At 40.3% G+C, this 20,296-nt stretch overlaps 1 long non-coding RNA gene across 1 annotated transcript; it reads left to right on the top strand.

Moving 5' to 3' along the window:
* The first annotated feature begins 3,993 nt into the window (after positions 1-3,993).
* LOC111731215 lies at positions 3,994-18,752 on the top strand. The gene is made up of 3 exons (XR_002776994.1): positions 3,994-4,283; positions 13,745-13,975; positions 18,650-18,752. It is a non-coding gene; the product is annotated as an uncharacterized LOC111731215 (long non-coding RNA).
* Positions 18,753-20,296: the final 1,544 nt, after the last annotated feature.

Below are 20,296 nucleotides of genomic sequence, written 5' to 3'. Positions count from 1 at the left end.
GAGAAGTGGATGACACCCTCAGGCAGGGAATAGAGAATTGAACAAAGAGACAGTTTACAGAGTTGCAAAGAGGACTAAGAGAAACCAGTAAGGGATGGTATAGCAAGCACCTCGGGCTGTCAGCCGGAGTTATAGCACCTTAAAGAAACAAGGGGAGTAATGGTAATGGGAACCCAAGAGAGTTGCTAAGCTTTGGAGAGGGCCTGCAGGGTCTGCCAGCTTCTGGCCACCCAACAGGGAGAAAATGGTGGAAAGAAATACTCCTTGCCTTTCCTCTGCCCTCTTAAGTTGTGTGAGTGTTTCCCATTGACCATACCCAAACTGAGGCCAGAGGGTAAGAAGGCCTGTTGATGCCGTCCATAGAGGCCAGAATCCCAGGACATAGAGCAGAGGCCTGCAGAGAAGTCACAGAGCCTGGAGGGCCGTGCTAAGACCTAGCATAGCAGCCCTCTGTGACAAGTGACCACAGGGCCAATTTCATAAATGAAGCCACAAGACATCTCAGTGTTCTCCGAATGGCTGATAGAATAGCAGCGAAAGCTACAGGCCATGGAGCTAGACTACCACTTCCTACCTTGGTGGCCTTGACAAGTTATATAACCTCTTTGTGCCTTAGTTTCCTCATCTATGAATAGGGATAATAATATCTACTCTCAGGGTTGTTGTGAAGATTAAATGAGTAATAGCTCTTAAACAAAGTCAGCCTCAATTAGCACCATCCAAATCACATTTCAGGTATGTGTCAGGTGGGAGGAAGCAATGTGCCCTCAGGATCCTCACATGCAAGGGAGAGATGGACACACCAGCCCTCAAAACACAAAAGTAAGATTAGCTGTAAACCAAGAAGGACTCAGCAGGAGAGGCTAACTCCGCAACTGGGGTGGTTCAAGTAGGGCTTTGCAGAGGAGGAGGCTGGAGCAAGTTCCTCCAGAAGAGTCAATTTTCAGAAGGTCCTTTTTACTGATAGAGCCAAAACTCATGTCCAGCGAACATCAGTTGAAAGTCCCAGGACAGGAAGGAAGGAAGGAAGGAGGGAAGGAAGGAGGGAAGGAAGGAAGGAAGGAAGGAAGGAAAGAAGGAAGGAAGGACGGACAATTAAGGATTAAAGAAATTAAAGGATTTGTAGATTGTCAGGGAACGGGAATAAACCCCCCTTGAAATCAGGGCACGACTAAGCAGTGCAACAACGATCCAGTAGGTGGCATAAAAGGCCATTTATTTGGAGGAACTTCCATTTGTCATTGTCTCTTTTGAGATCTGGGGAATGTTTTTTCTTTCCTTTTCACCCCCTCTTTTAACTGCAGAACGAAAGGGTAAAAGGGCTGTTGATGCTGAAGACCCACCGAATATAATTAAAATACATTATTTGTTTTTTCTTATCCACTCCCCCAGAGTTTCTGGTCAAAATTCATGGCTACCAGGCACTTCTATGTGCATCTACCATCCATTTTACTAAATATTTCACCAATAGAGTGAGTAGAAGTTTTATATGATGCTGGACTTTTTTTATATGAGGTTAGATTTTTTTTTTTTAAATCAAAGCAAGCTACTTACAATTAATATAATAACTAAACATTTTTCAGGAGGCCAAATGCTAGTACGATCCCAGGGTATTTACAGAAAGGTTGATTTATGTTGAGGTAAACATTCTAACCCAATTTTCATTATATAGTTTTCCAGAGGAAAGATACAAAATAGAATATTCTTGCGTGATTTAACGCAAGTTTCTCTTTGACTTAGATCTAGTTTCCCAAAGCAGATGCAATTGTTCTTACTTTCTTTGGGATCTATGGAATTGGTTTACTAAGGGAAAAAATTATGAATTTATCACAGTTTGGAGTGTACAAAAGGGCTGTCCTTTTTAGGTTCAAGTTGGCACTTTAGAAGGAAAATAATTTCTTAAAAATGTTTCATTATAAAATAGAATAATATTATAGAAACATAAAAATTATTTTAAAAAATATATCACCCTTAATCTCAGCGCCATTGTAGAAAGTGGCAATTTGATGTATTGCCTTCCTTTTTCTTATGCATATTTTCATTCATTCATAAAACAGATATCACTTGACTAACTTCTATTCTGGGATCTGAGGATATAGTTGTAAACCATAAGCAAAGCTTCTGATATCATAAACAAGAAAAACAATAAAAAAGTAAGTGAAATAAGAATAACGTCAGCCCCTCGCCAGCACTAAGGAGAAAATAAAACAACGTAATAAGGAGACAGGAGTCTCGTCTTAGATCAGGTGCTCAGGGAAAGCCTCCCAAGGAGGTGATGTCGAGCCATGACTTGAGTGTCCAGGAAGGAGCTAGCATGTGAAGAGAGGAAAAGAAGCATTTCAGGTAGTGAGAAGAGCATATGCAAAAGCCCTGAAAACAAGCTAGCTGTGCGGGAACTAAAAGAGGCATTTTTGGAGCTGGAGCACGGTGTGGGACAAGGAGAGAGAGAGGGATGTGGTCTGAGAAGCAGGCAGGAGTTCAGATCATGCAGGCCTGGGCAAGAGTGTGAGACTTTATTCTTTCGTTCGTTGTATATACATTTGTGAGAACACATTTGTCATCCTGATTTTTCCTCACGATGTTACTAATATACTTTTCTTCACGGCATTACATAGACTTCAAAACCCTCACTTAAAATCAATACATAAAATTCTATCAGGTAGATCTTTAATAATTTACTTAACTAATTTCCCTGTGAAAGGCATATCCTCTTAACAAAAATTCCCAGGTGGCAATACGTCCTTATTGCAAAATTATCTCCTTTTAAACAAGCTGCCTGATTGTTAATCGGTTCCGGTTGTTACTGCTTTGAGTTAGTTAAGATGGACCTTCTTGCTTCTCTTGAGGAAGTTCATTTGCAGACAATATGTAGTTTAGGATTAGACATGTTAACATTTTAATGAAGTAAAGCAGAAGCAAATATAGACATTTCTGTGATTTTCAGACCAAGCATAGTGATGAGGGAGCAATGCAAGAAATTCATGGTGATCTAGCCTTTCAGTTGCTCCCCATTTGAGCTTCTATTCATTCACAAAAGGCTAAGATCAGGAACACTGTTGTCCCAGAGGCAGGAAGAGTAACATTTGGAAACTAGAAAGCTTTGATCTGTACTTCTGTACTGGCGTTGAAAACCAAAGAAATCTAGCAGTGCTTTGCTTAGAAATAGAAGGAAAGAGTAAAGAGTGGTTTCTCTGGTCTGCCCATATTCTGCTAGGTGATCAAAGGTAACATTGCTGCAGATGCTGGTATTTTCACAATCTTGTGAACATGATTGTTTTAGAGAAGAGTTTTTTTCAGGGAGCTTAGTTTGTGACCTGCAAGAAAGCATGGTTTTCAGCAATCAAATACATAAGAATTTGTACCCTGTGTGAGAGCTAACCTCTGTCTTCAGAAGTGATCTGTGCATTTATTATTAGTTTTGATTTAGTTGTTATTTCTGACTCTGGTCACCCGGGGCTGCATGGCTGACCTGGTAGCTATGCCAAAGAGCACAATGGAGCAAGTGTGTCCATCACGGAGCCAGAATTCTTTAGATACTTAGGACCACTCATTGAATAATAGAGTGCACATGACACCTGCAGAAGCAGGTCTGCTTGTCTTAGTAGCTGCACAGCATCTATTTTACATTTTTTGGATATGTCTTTATTATCTAACTATAAGCTCATCGTAGCTCTATATTTTGCATTTTATTGTTAATATAAATTATAAATTTTCCTCTATGCCAATTGGGCTTAGATTTCTAATACTGAAAAAGACTTTAGAGCTTCTTTCATACTCATTTTTATAGATAAGGAAACAGAATCCAGAGAGATTAAAGAATTCACCCAAGGTCACTCAGCTAGTTAGTATTTAGTTGTTTTTTTTTAAAAACGGATCCAACATCATTTTTGTTTATAAATCAGCTTTGTGTTGAAATAAGTCCAGGTTCATACCGGCAGATTTCAATAAGCCACCCAACCATTTTTCCTTAAAATAAAGCAAAGATATCTGTTATGAGATGAATTGTGACCCTTGAGAATTCATGTGTTAAATGTCTAGCCCCGCTGTGCCTCTAAATATGGCCTTCTTTGGAGGCGGGATCACTGCAGATGTAATTAGTTAAGATGAGGTCACACTAGAGTAGAGTGGGCCCCAATCTAATATGACTAGTGTCCTTATTAAAAGGGGAAATTTGGATGCGGACATGCACACAGGCAGAACACCATGTGAAAATGAAGGCAGAGATCAGAGTGATCCTTCTACAAGCCAGGGAATAGCAAAGATTGCCAGCAAACCACCAGAAGGTAAGTGAGAAGCATGGGGCAGATCCTTCCCTCACTGTGCATAGCAGGGACCAACCCCGCTTCTGTGTGTCCTCTCTTGATCTTGGACTTCCAGTCTCCAGAACTGTAAGATAATAAATTTCATGTTAAGTACCACTTTATGGAACTTTTGTATGCAACTCAGCAAATTAATAAAATACCTATGCCTGCTGGTTATCTAAAGCAGCAGTCCCCATCCTTTTTGGCACCAGGGACCAGTGTTCTATGAGAATCTAATGCCTGAGGATCTGAGGTGGAGCTGAGGCAGCGATGCTAGTGCTGAGGAGTGGCTGCAAATACAGATATAGCTTTGCTTGCTGGCCCTCCACTCACCTTTTGCTGTGTGGCCCAGTTCCTAACAGGCCAGGGGGTTGGGGACCCCTGATCTAAAGAATTAGGGAGTCTAAAAATAATGTGATCATCCTTTTAGAAAATGTATATGAACCCTCATTAAGCCCACAAATACATGATATTTACATCAAACCAGTTTGTGGCTGTGGACCCGAGTGCTACAAATTGCCAAACTACAAATTACAAAAGTTTTCTAAAATCCAACTATTGAAGTCAGTGGGGTTTCTAGAGACTTTGAATTGTCTGGCCTGACCCCATCATGGGGTGTTATAGACAATCATGCTACCCGATATAATGTTGTCAAAAGAAGCTAGGGACTGAATTTAAGCACCCTGGTTAATTCTTTGTATTTTTATAGGTTTTTCATATTCTCACTTGACTTCTATGTGTCAAGTATACGATAATGACTTTAAATTTTGTTCCTCTTCTTTCTTGAGAGCTATTTCCTTGTGTTATGGGAAAAAGTCATATTCCTGTTCAATTTTAAATCCTTCTCACCTAAGTTGTCATTTCCTTCTATTGTCCCCAGCCGATCACTGTATAACCATATGTAGTGATGTTACAGAGGGAAATGAGAGGTGGACAGCAAGGGGGACATTCATCTCCCCTCTGGTCCACTCACAGCTGGATGGAAGAAAGCACAGTTTGAGGGCGCAGATAAACCACTCTTCCCTTCCCAAAAGCACTAAGGAGTGACCCTTAGGAGAGACTGATACTTGGCTTATGCAATAAAATCTCTCTTCTGAGGACTCAACATGAAAGTATAAAGTCTCAGCACAAAATCAAGTACAGTATAAGCTTTCAAAGCCTTTGTCCTATTAAAAACTATTTACTCAAGTTGGCAGGTGAAATTATGGCCTGGAGGTAAAAACGTGGAGGGCAGCAATTGAAAGAATTAGTGCACTGTTAAAATTAAATTTATTGTTCAAACAAGGAAACCATTGCCTGCTGGTGCTGTAGAGGGCAAATTTAGAGGTCTACGGCCAAGGACACCAATGTGGTCGGGAAGAAGGGAGGTTTTCACCGCATTTCGGCAAAGGCCCTTTCCCACACCTGCTTCCACATTCTGCTCTGCAAATAGTTGGGGAAGGGGTGGATTCATTGTGAGCACTGCAGCTAAAATCTTCATGCCCATTTGCCCATTTCCTCACCTTCGTTTTTTTTTTTTTTTTCCTCGTTTGGCTGTGAAAATGATTCTGGTTATCAGACTGCCTCAGGTTTTGGCCCTTGGAGCGCCTTTGCTTTACAGAAAGCAAAGAAATTGTCAAGAATTACAAAAAGGCAAGTCAGAACCATAGCATTTAGAAAACAACCGTATTACTCAGCCTTGAGTGGCCTTTGGAGGGGCCAGGGGGGCGGGGAATAATTGAATCAGTGACTTTGAATACTGCACTGCTTTGCATGACTCATTTAACTGCTATTTTCAACACTTTTGTCTGATGCTGTAAGAATGATAGAATCCTATAACAATCTATACATTTAAATTCTTTTATATCTGAAAAGCCTTGTAGAACAAGTGCCTTCAAACGTGAGCACAAACATCAATTGAAATACAAAACAGTCATAATAGAGCTAAATTTGATAAGCCACTCAAGCATGACCCAGGTGGCCCAGCCTCTTAAATCAGAAAACACAATTAATTGCCACTCTTTTATTTATTATCTTTAATCTCTCATTGGATACAGTTGACTTGCTACTTCCTGGGATGAGGCCACAGCATAGGTGGGGAATGAATAATTTTTAAATTATGAAGCAATTTCTTTGTTACAAACCTGGGCTCAGACGATGTAAATTCTAATCATTTCCTTTTCCCAGCACAGCACCTCTGAACTTGGAAAAGGCATTCATTTTCCCTTCCTTTGACCCATAGTGGGCAGAAAGTCAGGCATGTCTAATCGTGGAGGTCACTGGTCTTTTTCTTGCCCTCGCTAAAGAATTGGCATGATCCCCAGGGACTCCTTCTTGATACCCTAAAAGTTCATTAAAAATCTACATTATATTAAAAATAGTAAAATTCTCTCCTGTGTGAACTAGCCCTTTCTACAGTTCTCTTCCATGCCACCTTCAACTTGGTTTATTCATTCCTATTTGTTTGATCAAGGTATGTACTTCTCAGGAGATAAGAATTTTTCAGTTTTAACTGTCTATAGTTTTAAGCTGAGCCGGCTTAATGAATCAACAGGATTTGAGGGGCATCAGGAAACCATTCCCTTTCTATTTATTCAAGAACCTCCTCTGTTGTTTTGATGTTGCCTAAAATTCCACTGTTAGGGATTTCATTCTTTGTCTTAGTTCTCAGATGAAACATATATTCTCATGGGAAGCCTAACATTTTAAGCATTAACAGTCTTTTACAGTTGACCCTAAATTAGTTCATAGAAACCTATCCCTAGAGGAGGCCATGTAAGGGAATGAGGAGAGAAGTACGAAGACTGAGGGCAGCAGTGGTGAGGGAAGGGCCAGACATGCTGGAGAGACCCAGAGAGCAGACAAATAATCCTTAACCCTCTGATCTGAGATAGCATTGACACTAATATTGGGAGAAAAGGATTAGCATGTTTTGAAATATATATATACCAAGATGCTTTTTTATTAAAAAAAAAAAAAAACTACTCTTAATTATAAAAGTCATTGATGCTTCTTGCAGAAAACCTCATAAAATATATAAAAATATTAAAATGCTCAAAATTTTACATGCAGGCACGTCTAATATTTTGCTGTTGTTGTATGAATCTGATATGATGCTTTATGTAAAGTTCCATCTTTCTCAATTAACATATGTTGTGAGCATTTTTCCATGGTGATTTTTCATGACAATATAATATTCCATCATTTATTCAACCTGTTCCCCATCAATCTTTGCTTTTACAAATGTTAATAGCCAACATTTACAAATCTTTATGGGTTCTTTTTATAAATGGCTTATGTCAGTTAATTCATTCGATCTTCACAAGAGCCCAATGAGGAAGCATAGGTATTAGCCTCATTTTAGAGATGAGAGAACAGGCCCTGAGAGGTAATGTGTCTGAGTCACACACTAGAAAATAGTGGATCTGGGATTCAAACTCTGGTGCTTGTCCTCTAGGGCCTGGGCTCCTAATATTTCTGCACAAATCTGATTCTTTTCTCAGGCTAGGTTGCTTAGGAGTAGCACTTCTGGGTCAAAGTTTCAAGAACATTTTTAAAGCTCTTGAAACATGGCTAAATTGCTTTCTGCAAAATTCATTCTTTTGGCAATGAGTTTCTTTTTCCTTTCCTTCCTGATGTTTAAAATAAAATATATATTAAATAAATAAATAAATAAAATAAAATAAAATAATAAAAAATAAAATAAAAACATCCGTGTCACTATAGCTGAATGACTCTATTTACATTTTGCTTCCCATCCTCAGCAGAAGGAGAGGCCAGGGAAACAAAGGTTAGCCTGCACAGGAGATCTGAAGTCCTTGAATTATGGCAGCTCTGGGGATTTCTGAAAGCACATTTCGATCAGGCGCATCCTGGGTCTGGCCTCTCTGTTCTTTGAGTTCCCTTGGATATGAGGTGAATTATCAGAGTCACTCCTTGTGGGTTGCTTTTTTTTTTTTTAACACGGGTCGGAGAGTCAATGACAGGAGTCCTCCCCAGTCCTCTATCTTCAGAGTACAGTGTGTGCACTGGGACGCTGGCAGCAGGGAGGTGCCCCTCGGAGTGTTAGCCTGGACTGGCTTGTAGCCCAGGCTAGGAAGCTGGGACATTTACGTGGTTAGTCATTTGTATGTTTGTTTGTTTTTAATAGAAAAGTCTTTTTAAATGATTCGGTAGGAGATTGGTTAACTGAATTTTGTAATATCTATTCAGCAAAATAGTATAAATGAAATAGATTGGTATGAACTGACATGGAAAGATATCCAAAGCATTCTTTTAAGTAGGAAAAGAAAAAAAGAACAAGTTCCAGAACTGTACCCATTATATAATCCCATTTTAGAATATGTATAGAAAAAAGATTTCTCTAGAAACTGGGATGGGGAGGGTTTAGGGTGTTCTATTTTCTCTACCACTCATGTTTATATTCCTTGAAATTTTCAGCAAACATCTATTAATTTTAAAATTACAATTGACCCTTGAATAACATGGGTTTGACTTGCATGGGTCCACTTATACGTGGATTTTTTTCAGTAAATACCTGTGCTGTATTTGATCTGAGATTGGGAGTCCACAGATATGGAAAGCTAACTGTATGCATTGCTCTATGCTGTTTTATATGGGGGACTTGAGCATCCATGAATTTTGTTATCTGCAGGAAATCCGGAAAACAATCTCTTGCAGATAACAAGAAACACCTAATTTTTTGGAGTGTCAAAAGTTATAACTGGATTTTCAACTGTTCAAGACGTCAGTGCCTCTAAGCCCAGCTCGTTCAAGGGTCAACTATAATATAAAACCAACAGAGATGTTATAGTAAGATAGAATGCTTGAAGTATAAAATTTTAAAACATATAAACAGATGAATGCATATTTACAAATAAGGAAAATATAAAGAGAAGAAAACAGAATCTACGGGAATCAAGTACAATTGGTATAACAGTACTAACTGAACCAGTATTTGGGGAATGGAAATATATTTTTCCCCTTGTGTTTTCTAAATGTTTGGTAATGTAATTGTATAACTACTGTATGCTATTCATATACTTTAAATGTAGATGTAATGAAAGAAATTTTTTTTTACTTTATACTTTTTTCTTTATACTTTGAATATACTTTACTATATTGAAAGTAAACTCCAAAGGCAACTCCAAAAGGAAAGAAGAGAATGTGGAGTAGCAATTAAGAGTAAAACATAGAATCCAGATAGCTGGGTCCTTCCCCAGGCTTACTGTGTGATCTTGGGCAAGTCACTTGATCTCTTTGAACTTTAGATTCTTTATTCAGCATGGAGGTTCTCAACTCTGACTACCTATCGGAATCACCTGGGGAGCTCTTAGAACGCCATGTCCTAGCCTTTCTGAGGTGGGGCCTGGACAGGTCCCCAGGTGACTGGTGAGCAGACAGGCTTGAAGTAGGAGATTGGTTAACTGAATTTTGTAATATCTATTCAGCAAAATAGTATAAATGAAATAGATTGGTATGAACTGACATGGAAAGATATCCAAAGCATTCTTTTAAGTAGGAAAAGAAAAAAAGAACAAATTCCAGAACTGTACCCATTATATAATCTCATTTTAGAATATGTATAGAAAAAAGATTTCTCTAGAAACTGGGATGGGGAGGGTTTAGGGTGTTCTATTTTCTCTACCACTCATGTTTATATTCCTTGAAATTTTCAGCAAACATCTATTAATTTTAAAATTACAATTGACCCTTGAATAACATGGGTTTGACTTGCATGGGTCCACTTATACGTGGATTTTTTTCAGTAAATACCTGTGCTGTATTTGATCTGAGATTGGGAGTCCACAGATATGGAAAGCTAACTGTATGCATTGCTCTATGCTGTTTTATATGGGGGACTTGAGCATCCATGAATTTTGTTATCTGCAGGAAATCCGGAAAACAATCTCTTGCAGATAACAAGAAACACCTAAGTTTTTGGAGTGTCAAAAGTTATAACTGGATTTTCAACTGTTCAAGACGTCAGTGCCTCTAAGCCCCGCTCGTTCAAGGGTCAACTATAATATAAAACCAACAGAGATGTTATAGTAAGATAGACTGCTTGAAGTATAAAATTTTAAAACATATAAACAGATGAATGCATATTTACAAATAAGGAAAATATAAAGAGAAGAAAACAGAATCTACGGGAATCAAGTACAATTGGTATAACAGTACTAACTGAACCAGTATTTGGGGAATGGAAATATATTTTTCCCCTTGTGTTTTCTAAATGTTTGGTAATGTAATTGTATAACTACTGTATGCTATTCATATACTTTAAATGTAGATGTAATGAAAGAAATTTTTTTTTACTTTATACTTTTTTCTTTATACTTTGAATATACTTTACTATATTGAAAGTAAACTCCAAAGGCAACTCCAAAAGGAAAGAAGAGAATGTGGAGTAGCAATTAAGAGTAAAACATAGAATCCAGATAGCTGGGTCCTTCCCCAGGCTTACTGTGTGATCTTGGGCAAGTCACTTGATCTCTTTGGACTTTAGATTCTTTATTCAGCATGGAGGTTCTCAACTCTGACTACCTATCGGAATCGCCTGGGGAGCTCTTAGAACGCCGTGTCCTAGCCTTTCTGAGGTGGGGCCTGGACAGGTCCCCAGGTGACTGGTGAGCAGACAAAGTTGAGGACACTGACCAGCCTGAGCTCCAGCAGGGTCAGTTTGCCCCACCTTGGAAGTCTCGCAGCCCAGGCCCTGAAGCAACTAGTGGTCAATTCAACAGGTAAATGAGTAGATGTTTATGTAGCTCTTGGAGAAGAAAAGTTTGAAAGACACCATTTGGCCAGATTACCTCTTGGTTTTGAAAAGTGGTTGCTCTTTGCTTATAATAACCACTTTCCATGGGGATTTTCACACGGCATTTGGGTGTAAAGAGTATGCATTTTTAAAGCTGTCCAAATGCCTATTTATGCAGCAGACCATAACTCCTCTCTGGATAGGCTGCTATACTTTATCAAATAAATGATACACATTTAAAAAACTGTCGGAAGGGGCATTTACCTGAGGGACTGTTATTGTGTTTGGTTTTTATTTATTTATTTATTTTCAAGTCCTTATGGTTCATTGGGTAAATAATATCTTTAAACCAATTTTTAAATAAACATGTCTAGCAAGATGCCATTTTATCAATCTTATCCACTCTCATACACTTCAAAGAGGGCTCTTTTAGGTTGTTTTTATTTTAAATTTCACATTAAGATACTTTACCAAAAAAAAAAAAAGATTAACTCTTAAAAAACTGAATATGAAGCAAGCATCTGGCACCTGACTCTGTTTTTTTCCCTTTTGGTAGATTAAAAGACTTTCTTACAACTTTACTTTTTCTTCTGTGGGGCTACTTTGGATTTAGTGCTAAATTCATGACATTTTCGCCTTTGAGACAATAGACCCTAACCCCATTCTTCAGTAAACATTCCTGGTTTGATTATTTTGGGAGAAAGTGGAGAGATTGGAAATGTTGCAGAACAAGGAGTTACGTAGATAGAATTGTGCAATGGAAGAACATCTGGTAGGACAGGGTTTGTGTCAGCACGAGTCATGTGACTCCTAAAAGCCAGGGGCAGAGAACTGACATGGAGATCCCAGCTGAGGGAAGGGGAGGATTCAGTAGAGAATCACAAGAATGTTTAGAGCATTGGCACACAGGACCTAGGACCTCATGTGGATCAGGGTTCTTTGTTGCAGACAACAGAATCCCCTTAAGCAAAAAGGGGCTTACCAAAGGGATTAATTGATTCACAGAGCCTCCAGAAAGGCCACACAGGCTTGAAAGTTATACATAGGAACAGTGCAGTCATAGTGCAGCCAGGAGAAACGAGGAATCAGATCTTAAAAGAGTGGTTCTCAAAGTGTGTTTCCAAACCAGCAGCATTAGCATCACCTAGGCATTTGGTAGAAATGCAGATTCTCAGGTCCCACCCAGACCCACTGAATGAAAAACTCCAGAGATGAGGCTCTGCAATTTGTGCTGTAACAAGTTTTCCAGGTGATGCTGATGTACAGTGAAGTTTGAAAAGCACTAGCAGAAGAACCATGGTTGCTTCTTCCCACTCTTTAGCACCTGGGAAATTAGGGACTGGATGCTCGAAACTCTGCCACAGCATCCCCAGAAGAACTAGATGTGTCTACCAATGCATTTGCCAGAAAATCTCATCCCCTTGCACATGGCTGCTGCCTCACTTCATTTACTTTCAGCTCAGGGGCTCCTATAAGTCAGCCTCCAGGTAGAACCAGAACCACATTGCATGCTAGCACCCTAGCTCCAAAGGGCATGAAGAACCATAATTTAGATTTCCAGACTATAGTACAGGAATAAGCTGGAGGCAATTGGAATAGATGTTGGAAGAGTCAGCTTTGTATCCACCATTAACCTGATATCCCCTGTGAAAGCCCAATGACTTTACATATTAGCCAGCTTTCTACAGCAGACAGGGGTAGAAAATGAAAGCTTTTGAGGCTGGTCACTCAGCCTTACTCCAACGTAAGACAGACGACACCCCACAGGAACCCCAGCTTTGGGAATTTTATCTCAGACACTGCCTGAAATTCAGACTTGTCCCAGAGTTCAGGAAGCCTTAACTCAGATGGTCTGAGATCACTGTAACTCTTACAGGAGAATGACAGAGTGGCCTTTGGTTTAAAAAAAAATAATGTCTTTCTTAGCTCCCATTTGAAATTGAAGTAGAAGTTGTTCCTAAAGGTATAGTCCACTGCCCAGAGGGCATTGCTTCCTGGTACTGAACAACTCACAGAATTATGTCCAACTATTTGCAAATATTTATTCACAGTCAGAGCAAGAGCTTCATAAATAAATCTTTATGTCTGAGCTACACCTGTCCCATTAAGTGACATTGCAACAATAGTAATGATTGTAAGGTTTATCAGGGCACCGAACACCAACAGCAGAGGTTTGTTTGGTAGGCTCCGCCCGATGCCGAGGTCTGGGCTGGTGAGGAGGCTCAGTTAACAATTTTGTGTTTCTTCAGGCCTGCTTCAGCCTGACAAAGGCTTACCTTCTCCTAATTCCGCTCGTAATTCAAACATCATCTCCTTCAAGAGGCTCTCCTTGAGCCCCCCAAACTCATGTTGCCCACTCAGAAGCCACTGGTCAATGTATCACCCTGAGTCATAGTCTTCTCAGTACTTCTTGCTCCCTGATGAACTCACATGTTTCACGTCAGTCTCCCTACCAGAACACCAGCTCCATGAGGAAAGTGGCTTGTCTACCTTGTCACCATGGCACCTCAGTGCCTTCCCTACCTGGTGCATACTAGGCCCTCAGTGAATAATGTGGAAGGAATGACTGAGTGGTTTTAGGTGGCCCCAAGGCCACAGTGCTGATGTCGCTAGAATATGGTGGGAAGCTATGGCTCGTCCTGAGGGTGAGAGAGGTGATATAGGGCATGTGGTTCCTCTGCAATGTCTACTTGTTCGGTCTCTCCAGAGATGGCCCAAGCAGACTCACAGAGCACCGCAGAGAGGGAGGCGCCATGGAAGAGGCATCGCAGATGCTCAGGGAGAGAGGATTTCGTTTGGGCCAGAAGAATTGTTGCTTCCTCCAGGCGGCTCCCGAAAGTGGAGACTGGCTGCTCTCACAATCAAGGAGAAGGCAGATCCAATGCCTTCTTAACAATGCTCATCGCTTCTGGAAAAAAACCCACCTCATAGCACTAAGGTATCTAACCGTGGGACTTGGTTGAAATTAGCTGTGCATAACTGATTTGAAGATATTTGTACTGTTTTTTGTAGGTAGGCTTTTGTTTTCTCATTGTTATATGGTTGTTTAAATTATCCTGATTAGTTCACTTTTCAAGTGTTTTTATTATTTAAAGATTTGGATATTGTTATAGTATTTCCCCATGCATCATAGTTTTATACTCCTTAGAAATACAAAAAAGCAAAATAAACAGACGAAACCAACCTTGTCCAGACCTGAATGCTCTGATATCTATTCTACCTCTAAGAGTAGCAGAGTATCCAGGTTAAAGGCTTGGGTGCAGAGGTGGTCTGGCGCATCTGTGGGGGGCCCCTCTGCAATTCACCTAACTCCTCAGCACCTTTATGGTCTTCTTTTGTCAAATGAGGAAAATGAGAGCATTGTCTGTTGGGATTTTTGTGGCAATGTAATGAGCTGCTGCATGTATGAGTATATAAGGCCTGGCCCAGAGTAAGTGCTCAGCTATTATTGCTATTTAGTGAACGGAGGCAAAGGCAAAGGCATGCTTGAGAAAGAGAACTAACCAGCCACTTGGGACATGCCCCCAACTCCAGATAGAAAGGCTTCCATTCCTATGGTTAGCCACTGTCCTGGATTGACTAGTATTCCCCAAATTCATGTTCATCCAGAACCTCAGAATATGACCTTGGAAATAGGGTCTTTGTAAATGTAATCAGTCAAGTGAAAGGGAGGGATTAGTGAATCAGAGAAGTTAGTGAGTTGCAGACGGACCCCCATAAACGTACCAGATTACCTCGGTGCCCATGTCTCTGACCAGAACAATCCGCTACTCTGGGAGGGCCCTAATCCATTGGTTGGAGTCCTTACAGGGACAGGGAAATGTGGACACACACACACACACACACACACACACACACACACACACACACACAGAGGAGAATACCTTGTGAAGACACAGACACAGGGGAAGATGGAGGCAGAGATTGGAGTCATGTGTCTCCAATCTCAGGCCAAGGAATGCCAAGGATTGCTGGCAACGGCCGGAAGCTAGAGAGACAGGAAAGGTATCCCCCTAGAATCTAGAGAGAGCATGACCCTGCCAACACCTGGATTTTTACTTCTAGCCTCCAGAATAGTGAGAGAATAAATTTCTGTTGTTTTAACCCATCCGGATTGTGGTAATTTGTTACAGCAGCCCTAGCAAACTAACATAGTAGTCCCCTTGCAGTGACCACGCTGTGTTGGGTGGGACTTATTCCCTGCCTTCAACTAAACCTTCCTGATTTCTTAGAAATTTTAACATGAATGAGATTAGGAGAACAAGACTTTAGAAAATTGGAAAATGGTCTGTAGCTGATACCTTATCAAGTTATTAGGCATGAGAGCAGATTAAGGAGGACAATAAAAAAAAAATGCATCAATCACACTTGGACTCAGAATACTCTTTCAACAATAGTGACACCACTGCCAGCTGCTTTTCTTGTGACTCACAGGCATTAAGGCAGCGCTGTGCAATGAGGCTCCTTTACTGGTTATCAACAGAGAACCAGTGAAAAGCTAGCGCCACCCAGTGTGGTGCCAAGGGGCTGGCCACATCTGCCATCCCATCTTAGGCCCTGTGTCTAAGGGTACATGACTGGGTATATGACCTACAGGGTATATGACTGGGCCATGGAGCCAACATTGCCTGGCTGCTGGTCACCAGAACCTCATGATGTCTGTGCATTCATTTATTTGCTTGCCACCCAGCTGTTGAGTACCTTGAGTAGTGACATCACTTTTGGAATAAGATCTGCTTCTGAACATAAGCTGGAGCAGCCAAATGAGAGGCTGGTGTCGAGGGGACAGAGAAATTTAGAGATGGAGAAGGAGATGGTCCTTGACAACACAGCGTCACTGGAGAAACTCAGGGATGAAAAGCCAAGCATTTCTTATTTTTTAAGAATCATGTTAAGCTTATGGTCTGGGCTGATCAATATTACTGGAATGAAAGACGCGTGCCTCTCCAGAAAGCTAGCTGCCTATTTCTGGGTTCTGCTGAAGTCTTTGGCTTCTTGATTACAAAGACCTTTTCTCTTCCATTCCATGGCAGAAACGAGGGCATCTGCCCAAGGGAGGAGCCAGGGTGGTCTTGAAGAGTGTTGCTGCATTTCTGGGTCGAAGTGGTGACCTGACTGATTTATCTACCTTGCCTAATTCCTTTGAGGTCCTTGGTAACTGTGGAGCAACCACTACTGACTAAGTTATCATAACACTATCCTCCCCCACCTTTCTCACCTTACCAAAATGGCTATAACATGACGAATCCCTATTAAAGCCTATAAAAATGTTTCTGTTGCAGGTTTTATCAACATAATCTATTAGATCTGAGTGCTGGCCAATGGATCTTTCCCATGCATCTTTTCCTCCAGGGGCTCTGCTCCATGTTAACATTGTCTTTTTGGATCCAGCTAATGGAGCCCCTAGGAACCCCTCGATGAAAATGTAATAGGATCGAGAAATAAACTATTGTAGTCTAAGGTACTTTTTTTAATTAACAAAAAATTTTAATTTTAGTAAATACTTGTAAAATTTACCATCTTAACTATTTTTAAGTATACAGTCAGTAGTGTTAAGTATATTCATATTGCTGTGCAACCGATCTCCAAAACTTTTTCCATTTTGCAAAACTCAGTACACATTAGCTATTAACTTCCAAGCCTCTCCTCCCGCAGCCTCTGACAATCACCATTTCAATTTATGTATCTATGAATTTGACTACTCTAGATCCCTCATAAAAGTTGAATCACACATAATTCGACTTTTTGCTACTGGCTTATTTCACTTAGCTTATCTGCAAAGTTCATCTATGTTGCAGTGTTTGAAAGAATTTTCTTCCTTTTTAAGGCTGAATAATATTTCATTGTAGGTACAGACCACATTTCATTTATCCATCCATCCATTGATGGATGCTTGGGTTCCTCCTTCCTTTACAATTGTGGATAATGCTGTTATGAACATGATGTACAAATATCTTTGAGATTCTGTTTTCCATTCTTTTGAGTATATACCCAGAAGAAGCCACTAAAGTTTTTATGTTGTTCATTTGTATAGCATAACTGATCCTATTATTATAAATATGGCTATTAATTTGCTTAGTGTGCAGGACTGGCAAAATTCACATTACCTTAATAGCCATGAATAGCTAAAGATGGATTCGTACTGCTATTTTTTTTAAAATAATGAGTTAAATATTCATCTTGAGTTACCCAAACCAAGCCTCACCTTTGGGGTACCTGACTCAGCCTCCAAAGAGATGTTTGAAGCTTTGCAAACATGTACCCTTCGGTTAATCAGATATGACTATCAGAAAACTTTTCTTCCTTCTCGAATTCATCCTTCATGCTCTTTTTCTAGCCAAATGTTTATTAACATATGTTTATATCTCTAGTGCCTGGCAATATGGTTGAAATATAACTCCGATTTCTCCCCCAGTATCAAGGATTTTCCTGGGCACTAGGGATGTAAATCTTAAAGGAGGGTTGTTCTAGTCCCAAGGGACATAAATATTAAAGAGGACACACACTGTGCTCGTAATCTCCCATTTGCCCAGGCGGATCCACACTTTACCCTCTCTGCTCTCTGCCCAGAATAGAGATTCTTTGACCACATCCTGGGGCTCCTTGCCTTCTAGCATGGGTTCAGCCAATAGGCAGCCTTGGCAGAGATTAGAGGGCAGTAGGAGAGTGAGGTTAGGGTACTGATTCCCCTGGCTCTGTCGCTGCATGACTGTCTCAGGCTGCCTATGTCCCTCAAATGAAGGAGGCCCTTTCTATATGACTCTCCTTTAGGCTTTACTAGCTCTAGGTGCTGTAGCATTCCCTGTGCTTTCCCAACACTCAACTTTCATTTTGGTAAACTGTTCTTTATTAAGTCTTTCTGGAGATTCCCAGTTTGGACGTGGATCTGTTTCCTACTGTGACCCTGACCGATCCACAGCTCCACACTATCAAAACAGTGAAGACAGACAAGTAAAAAATGTGTGTACTATATTGTGACAATAGCTGTCACAAAAAAAAAAGCTGTGAGAGATATTCTGGGTGGGTAAGAGAAAGTTTTTAAAGAACACTGTCCCATAAGCATCTACTGTGCCCAGAATAAAATACCCAATCTTCGTAGTTTAGAATTCAATTGTTCAAAAAACTCTTTCAAAGCAGTATGTAAATCTAGGACATATTCAGATTTCAAGACACAATTTGTAAAGGAAAATAAAACAAAATAATAGAAATGAAAGTATTACACATGCACTACTGTTTTGCATGAAGGATACATTCCTGAGTGCTATTTAAGTCAGCTTATAAGTGATGCAGATGGCCTCGTCCCTAAGGAGATGCCAGCTTAGCAGTGCACATCAGTAGGGCCTTGTCCGTGAACATTTGAAGACATGATAAGCTTTTGGAGTGACTATTGCCATCTACAATATTTCTAGTTGTTGGCTAGTGTTTTGGGCTACAGTGATTTTTATAATGTTCTCGATAATGTCAAAGTTATTCCACTAATCTAATTTCCTGTTGATCTCTTTCCTCTGTTTTCTCAACCATTTCCATATAGATACTTAAAGGCACTGTCAAAGTCACTGTCAAATTTGCATTTTATATCCAGCCTGATTCTCTTCTTGTTTCTTTGTGGCAGGTCCAGTACTACACTGGCAAACATCTTCTCAGCCTTAATAGGCCACAACTAGTTGTTGAAACACAAAGGAATTGGCAGAAAGCTAGGATTTGGCTCAGTACATGCTCACTTCATCCTGCAGTGGGCACTCTCATCGGCTTGAAAGCATTTACAATAAAATTATTCTTTGGCCAGAAATAATCTGCACTCCTCTGGAATATGGAGGAGTACCCCGGAATGGATTGTTTTTCTTTTTTTTCTATAATAAATATCTTAATTAAGGAAAATATTTCAGAAAGCACATCCAATAAGGACTGCATTGTGGCTAGTAATAGGGATATATATGTTGCAGGAATAACTCAAAGAGGAAGTGATCACAGATGGAGGAGGAAGTGCTCTGGGATAGAGAGTTTACTTCTTTACTGGGGGCTCATGATTGAGATAAAATTAAATTGGATATTGCTAGATTGGTGCATATTTAGGTTACGATTTGAATGGTGTGTGTGTGGCGGGGCGGGGGGGAGTAAGTAAGATTTAGGCATGCCAAAATGAAAAAGAAGGACCACATGTGCAAAGACTGTGAGGAGGAATAGTGGGCAGCAGCGTGGTGAGTGAACAGGATTAGAAACTAAGGCTGGAAAGATGAGTGGAATCAGAGTATTTAGGGTTGTGTATGCCAAGATCAAGACACGGGATCTCATGTTTGTGGGCTGTGGTAGACCATGGAAGGGTTCTGATCTAGGCAAACGTGATATTCTACCCTCAGACAGCAGAGATGTCCACACATTCTCATGACCCTACTGATAAAGAAAACCTTTGTGGGTTTGAATAAACTGTTCTTAAGGGATTTAAAAAAAAAAATCCTCAGGGGTGGCAATGACACACCAGGGCTAGTATGGGCACAGCAAGAGCAGTCAGATATTCTTGCTAGAGACAGCTTTCTCGGCAGTTTGCCCCTTTCCGTGCAAACTGTAGTATTCAGAATCTTGAATGTTAATAAAGAGCATATGTGCCAAGGTCCAACCATAATGCAGACATTGCTATTTGTTTGGGGAACGAGGAACTAGACAAGAAAGAATGGGCTTGACATATTTGAAAATTTGTGTTAAAAGAAAGTTTCCCCCTTTTTTCCCCCTTTATATCCTCTAATCTCACCATTCATTCTGACCGTTGGTGCTTCTTTGACCATTCTTAAGTTATCTAGCATGGGGTAAAGGTTTGGTAGAAGTGGGAAGGGTTGAAATTTTATTCGGTGTGGGATGGGAGCTGTCAACGGGTTCCGAGCAGAGGCATGACACCATCTGATTCAAGTTGTGACAGAGTCGCTCTGGCTGCTGTGTGAAGAGGCTGTAGGAGATGAGGCCAAAATGGAGACCACTTAGAATGGGAGAAGAACTGGATACCACAGGTGAGAGGAGATGGCCTATAGAAACAGGGGTGAGGTAGGTACAAAATTACGCAGACTTGTGTTATAGCCAAAGACAGAGACAATGGAATTTACTGGTGGGGGTGGATGATGGGGTGGGGTAAGGGAAAGAGAAAAACAAAGGTGAGCCCTTTTTTGGCTTGGTATAGAATAATATAAAATAATCCAGTCTTTGTTGTTATTGTTGTTTTTTAACTGCATGTGCATTTCTACTTAAAAATATGTGAAATGTACTTCTACAT

Source organism: Pteropus vampyrus, unplaced genomic scaffold, assembly GCF_000151845.1.
Source record: "Pteropus vampyrus isolate Shadow unplaced genomic scaffold, Pvam_2.0 Scaffold354, whole genome shotgun sequence".
NCBI lineage: Eukaryota > Metazoa > Chordata > Mammalia > Chiroptera > Pteropodidae > Pteropus > Pteropus vampyrus.
Note: the sequence above shows the minus strand (reverse complement) of the source record. Positions and strands in the feature narration are given on the sequence as shown.